At 32.8% G+C, this 7,351-nt stretch overlaps 1 pseudogene; it reads right to left on the bottom strand.

Moving 5' to 3' along the window:
* Positions 1-206: 206 nt before the first annotated feature.
* LOC111747420 lies at positions 207-325 on the bottom strand (annotated as a pseudogene).
* Between the last annotated feature and the right edge of the window lie 7,026 nt (positions 326-7,351).

Genomic DNA, 7,351 nt, shown 5'->3' on the forward strand with positions numbered 1-7,351 from the left:
TATTATTTTCCTTCAGCCTAAAGAACATTTTCTAGTTTCTTGTTGTTGTTTTTGTAGCACTATTCTGTTGGAGAAAAATTATTCCAGCTGTCTCTTATCTGAAAATGTCTTCATAGCAACCTCAAGTTTTGAAAGATATTTTTACTAGATACATAATTCTACTGCTAAGGGTTTTTTTGTTTGTTTGTTTGTTTGTTTGTTTTTGACTCCTACAGCACCTGGTATTCCTAGGTGGTCTCCCATCCAAGTATTAACCAGGCCCAACTCTGCTTAGCTTCCAAGATCTAACGAGATCAGGCACTTTCAGGGTGGCATGGCCATAGACTAGATACAGAATTCTAGATGGACATTTTGTAAACACATGAAATATCGCATTACATAAACTTCTGGTATCCACTGTTTCTGATAATGTCAGCCATTTAACATTTCATTGCTGCCCTACATATGTGTTTTTTTCTGTCTACTTTGAAAATTTTTAATTTAACTTTGGTGCTCAGCAGTTTGACTAAGATATTCTTAAGTGTGGATGCCCATGTATTTATTTCTTTGGAGTTCACTAAGGGTAATCAGCTTATACACCAATGTATTCCACCAAATTTGGGAAATTTCCATTCATTACTCTTTTAATACACATTTTCTTCCCTTTTATGACCCTCTTTCCCTTTTAAGACTTCTACTACATGTATATAAATTATATAATATTGCCCCATGGGTCTCTGAGTCTCTCTTCACTTTTATCACAACATTTTCTTTTCTGTATTTAAGATTGGTAAATTTATTTTAATTCTTGGATTTACAGTTTTGCGATTTCTACTTGGTTACTTTTTAAAAATAATTTCTGGGTCTCTGATGAGATCACCTACCCATTCATTAACACCATATTTTCCTGTAGATACTATACAGTAATTTCTTTAAATTCATGAACATATTTACAACGGATATTTTAATGGCTTTTCCTGCTAAATTTAACATCTGAATCATCTTGGTGTTATTCTTATTCACTGTTTTCCTTGCCTAAGGCTTATATTTTTGTCTTTTTTTTTCTTTATGTCTAGTAATTGTAGATAATATAATGGACACTGTAAAAGACTGAATTTTTTATCTTCCTTAGAAAGGTGTTGATGTTTTTAGTAAACAATTCAATTACTGGGTAACTCCATTAAAATATGTAGGCTTAAATTTACATTTAGTTACAGCATGTCTGAAAAAAACAAACAAACAAACAAACAAACAAACAAACAAAAAACAGTTTCCAAGCCACTTATCAGAATTTAACTTCAAAATTCTAATTCCTCAGCTGATCTTTCTGAAGCATGGTTTTAGGTTTTTTAGGACAGGCTTAGAGTAAGCCACTCTAGAACATGGTCTTTATTACTAACATACATATTTTTCACATCTCGATTTGCCATCAAATTGATAATGAGGTATTAACATGCCTTTCCTGGCTTGAACTCATTTTCTGTTCCAACTCTACTCTCAGGTTCACTTAGCAAAGCCTTAGTTAGTCTCAGTGAACCAACAACTTATGGGGGAGTATTTATGCTGAGTTCAGATTCCCCTCTGCATGTTTCCCTGCTCTCTGTTCTGCTCAGCAGATCCTAGATGCTTCTGTTGCCCTGAATGCCAAAATCTGTCTTCTCAGTTCAGTGGAACTTTCTCTTCTTGGATTCCACTTCACTGCTCTACATACAGTCAGAATATTGTTCCCAGGTAGAAATCCAGAGTTTGCTTCAAAAGTTTTTATTCTCTTGAGGAACAGGGAATTCTTGCTTCATGATAATCAATGTTCCAAAACAGTTGATTCATACATTCTCTCCAGTTTAATGGTTGATTATAGCAGAAAAGCTAGTATGATCCCAGCTACTCTGCCACAGCTGAAATTAGAGGTTGTAATATTGTTTAATTTTGTAATTCAAAAGTGGAAATGGATACATGCATTTGTCATAGGCTAATTAGCACCCATGTTTATGTGTTAGTAATTTAAATGTGGGTTAATTATTTTGAAAGTCCATTTTATTTTATAGAACTACTACTTAATTTAATTATCAGATCCTTTTATATAAGAAAAAGATGAAATGTTTACAAATAACAGTAACCTGCTGATGCCTTTGGAATGTGTCAGCTGGGATCACCTAGAAAAAGTAAGTGAAACGTTCTTATTTTTAATAATGCATGAGAAAAACACGTACACAAGAAAAACACGTCAAAATTGTATAATGTTATAATACCTTATCTATATCTAAATATATATGTTTATAAAAGTGTGTTTTCCCTGTGTTGTGCTAATCTTTTTTACTTGGCATATTTTTAATGGCTTTTCCAAATGACCTTTGTAAAATTAATCGAGGATCTGACACTGTCCTTTAGAGAAATACAAAGAATGCTGCTTATAATAACTTTTGCATGAAAAACAACCAGAAAAAAAATTACAAAACAGAGAAAACATTCATACAGAAAAAAATTAAACCTTGAAAGTGGAACTAACTGAGAAATATTGCCTTTTTGTTAGTAATATTTTTATGGGTCACTAAAATTTCATTTTCCCTTTATTTTCTATGCCAATGTCTTATTACTTGAAATCAGATAGATTTCTCAAAATAAGTAAAAAGTACCACTATTTTTTAAGAACTCTTACTGTGAGAAACATCTCAAATTAAAGATTAATAAAATGTACAGAAAATATGTATAAAAATATAAATACAAAGAACCTAGAAAAATGCCTGCAATTAAAGAAGATGGAAATCTAAAAATAAATTAAATTTAGTTGAAATACATTTTCTATTCTTTGAGAAAATTACCACTGAAGTGAGGAATTTTTTTCCCCTGTAATTTAAATGTTAAGCTGCCAGATGTGTGTCTCATGCTTGAAGAGTCGAAGCTTTGCATTATTTAGCATATTAAGAATCACAGAATTTTAAAAAGGGCTCCTTTATTGCCTCAAGGTTCTAATTAAGTAAACCTTAGCCTGGTACATTTAAAACTTGCAATACAAGAGATTTTTGCTCCTTTTTTCCCCCGCAGTCAAGTCACATCTATAAAATAAATATGGAAAATCTTTAAGATGATATAATTTTTCTTTTGCTTGAAGAATTAAAGCTATCTATTATTTTAAGAAGTTTTTAATAGAAGCCAGCAATCTAGAAGACAACTAAGGATTCAAAATACTTTTTAATCATTGCAAGTTGCTTTCCTTATTTATACCAAAGAATATGTGTTTCATAAAGGCAGTTCTATATTATCAATCTTACTCTCTCTCTTTACTTTACCAGCCTCTGCTCTGGTCTCAACTGCCCTCTTCTTGTTTGGCAAAGGCAATTCTAAGAAGCAACAAGATCATAGACTTTGGATTGATATTATGTTTTAGTGTGTTTCTGAGTGTGTCTATCTGTGTTAAACGTCTGATCACACAACACTAATTAGTTGCCCTTTCAGCATTTTGTGAAAAGAGTTTCAGCAGCTAAAATGAAAACCATAATCACATGGAAGTTCTGTAGGCACACAACATTCATAAATCATACCCTTAAATACAGTTATTTTTGCCATTTTAGAAAATGTCAAAGGTGTCAACTCTGTCCAAATATACCGCTTAACAGTGACTATTTTAGTAAATTGACTTGAAATGCATTTAGCTAACTGACAGTTAGAAGTACATAATCTAGTTCACAGTACAAATGAACAGTTTAAAGGCCAAAATGAGCACCAAAGTACGAATTCTCAATGACATGTTGCAATGACCATGGCTGTAACCACAGATAAAAATCTTAGCATTATTTATCTACATCAGAAACACATGCTCAAAAAATTTGAAATGTGATATTTTATATCTAGTTTTTAGTTAAGAAAACAAATATATTTTAATGACATTCAAAATAATGGTAGAATTGTCTCTTTGAGGATATTAACAGTGAACAAACTAGAAATCACATAAATGCAAGTAATGAGTTGATAACATTCTCTGCGAGCAATTGAACTTATAAACAATAACTTGGATACTGCAAACATAGATAGATAAATGTGCGTCATATTGTCAAGAAGCAAGAAAAACTGTCTTATCTTTTCTACATGGGAAGAAGAAAATCAACAAATTGATCTTCAAACATTTAACTGTTGACGAAGAGCAAGTATCATAAAATTGGAGCATAAGTTTGGCCAAGATTGTTTCCCTCCAGAAATCAAAGTGTTCAGTAAAAGGTAACGTGCACCTATACTTTATGAATTAGTTTCTTAAAAGTGTTAAGAAGCTTAATGGTTTCATATTTGGGATGTTTTAATATTGTTGGCAGTAGGAATGCAACAATACCATCCATATTTACACTTCTATCCAAATCGCTGATCTACAATCTGTGCTCTAGAATCCCAACTCATGTTACACTTTGAAACTATTTATGAATATATCAGCAGTTTATTGATAATAATACCATATACTTTATACAGTATTTTTCAATTTATAAAGACAGATTTACATGTTACTTAATTTAAGCTATTTTGATTAACTTTATTGCCAGATTTACATGTTACTTATTTAATTCAAGCTATTTTGATTAATTTTATTAACTTCATAGAGCTGCAAATATTTCTACCATCATATCAATCCAGTAGCAATAGCTGAATATTCTGCATTTGCGAGGTAAAAATAGATTCATACGTGCGTGCCTTGCCTAATAAAATATGATTGTAATGTAAGAGCAGAAATATGCCTAGCTATTCTTTTCAAGAATAATTTTTAAACATCGCCCATTTCTGTCATCCTTAAGAAGGTTTTACCCTTTTGTGAAAGTCAGCTTCTTTTTCCTTATCCTTAAAAAATATTAAACATCTTAAGCACAATGAAAAAATTCAGAAAATATAATATGCTGCTCATGAGCTTTCCTTGGTTATCATCAATTAACACTTTTACTGAACTTGGAACATCCAAGGCTATTTAGAATAATAAGTTATTTTACCCACTAGTAAGTCCCTATTGCTAAAAGAAAATTACAGGTAAGGATAGAGGGAGTCATTGCTAATATAGCAATTAAGCAGGATATAGACATAGCTAATTGTGTGTCTAATGTTATGATAACTAACTCAATAACACAGGGATGGTTTAGTCAGCAGCTACTATATGTAAGGCACTTTACATAAGTCATCACTAATCTTCAAAGGGCTGGTTATTTTCTCTTCATAGGGGAAGAAAAATTTTCAGAGGTTAAGGAACTTGAAAATGAACATTAAATGATGAGTCAAGATCTGAATTTAAACCTCTCTAATTCCCATATTCAGGCTCTATTCCTCCCATTTGCATTTATCTGAATTCTCTCCGTTGATTTTTTTGGTGGACATTTTCAGTAGCAGACAGACATTAGGGCTAGTTGTCACAAAAAGAAACAAAAACAGAACTGTGATTCAATGCCCTAACTGCTGACTTTTAGCTACCTGTGCTAGGGAGAGAAGAAATAATAAAATCCAGCAGAAAATAAATAGCAGTAATTAGCTAACATTGTTGAGTCCACACTACATACTAGATTTTATAGGTTTCAAAGTCTCAAATTAGCTATTAATTTTAAATTCTTCTCCTCAAAACTATTTTAAAGCACTTCAATGAGTAATAAATTGTACCAATTCAAATTTTACCTCTTTCCTTAAGGACATTATGCTAAGTGAATTTAGCCAGTCACAAAAGGACAAATGTAGTATTACTCCATTTATAAGAGGTACGCAGAATAATCAAATTCATACAGATAGAAAGTAGGGTGATGGTTGCTGGGGGCTGGGGGAAAAAAGGGAAAATTATAAGTTATTGTTTAATGGGTGTAGAGTATTAGTTTGGGTAGATGAGAAAATTCTGGAGATGGATGGGGTGATCATTGCACAACATCATGAATGTACTTAATGCTATACATTTAAAAGTGGTCATAATGGTAACCATATTTTGTCACAAATAAAATAATTATTTATTTCATTATTTCTCAAGTCCTAAAAGAAATGCTAAGAAACTTTTAAAATGCTAATTTAGGGCTCTGAAAAGAGAGGTGCTTCTGGTTGGGATTACATGCATAGACTCATTTCTCCTTTCTCCTCCTCCCCTCTAAGTATTACTATAAACCCTGGAAGTATTGTAAGAGGCAGCCACAAGAGGATTCTGGAAGATGTAAAGAGGAAGGAAAAGTAATTAGGAAGCTGAGCACTGGAGCAACAATGTAGGGCAGGGCATCTTATGTCCACTCCCACCCCATCCAATAGAATAAAGCAACCCAGACCCAGCATCTCTGATCCTATCCTAATAGTAGATAGTCACCTAAGTAAGTTCATTTATATACCCATCAAAGGACATTCCACCAATAATATCAGATGAGGCCAGCAGCACTGGACAGGATAATAGACCAAGAACTCAACTGAAATAATTGTCCAGGGGATGTGCTCTCCTTCCCTGCTGTTTGAGACAACCCTCCTCTACCTAGAAACAACAGGTAGTTGAGTGAAACCAGCAGGGGAATCTCATCACAACTGTGGCCTGGCCCAAAAAGCCTCTTAATATCTTGAGGCTGGAGATTCTTTCCCCCACTCAGAAACACACAGTGTCAAGGGCTGGGGAAACTCCTTCTGTCCTCTCAGGCATCACCAGAAGGATCCAGTGGGAGCTCCAGATATAGAAGTTGAATTGTGCAGACCAAAATAGTGCATTTTTTCAAGTGCCAAAAGAAAAAAAATTATCAACCACAAATTCTATATCCAGTGACTATCCTTTAGGAATGAAGGCAAAATACTCACTCAGATAAAGGAAAACTAAAAGAATTGTCACTAGAATACCTATCCTTAAAGAATGGCTATAGAATTTTTTTCAAACAAGAAATGATAAAAGAAGGAATCTTGGAGTGTCGGAGAGCAAAAAGAAAAAAATAGAGCATCAGATGTGAGAATATACAATACACTCTCCTTTCCTCTATGGGCTTTAAAAATTATATTTCATGATTGGAACAAAAATTATAACATCACGTGTTACTCAAGACAGTTTAAAAGCAGGGAAAGTAAAGTGACTGAAGTGGAAGTAAGGTGTCCATGCTTGACTCAAATTGGTAAAATGTTGACACCAGAAGACTATGATAAGTCACCTATGTATGTTGCTATATCTAGGGCAACTACTATGAAAATTACACAAAGAGATATGTCTCAAACTATAAATAAATCAATATGGAATCCTAAAAAGTGTTCAAGTAACACACAGTTTAGAGGAACAGACGAAAGAGAAACAGAGGAAATAATGAAAAAATAAATATCAATGGCAGACTTAAGCCCTAATGTTTAATAATTACCTTAAATGTAAATAGTCTAACTATACCAATTAAAAGACAGATATTGACAGAGTAAATTT

This window comes from Pteropus vampyrus, unplaced genomic scaffold (assembly GCF_000151845.1).
Source record: "Pteropus vampyrus isolate Shadow unplaced genomic scaffold, Pvam_2.0 Scaffold221, whole genome shotgun sequence".
Taxonomy (NCBI): Eukaryota; Metazoa; Chordata; class Mammalia; order Chiroptera; family Pteropodidae; genus Pteropus; species Pteropus vampyrus.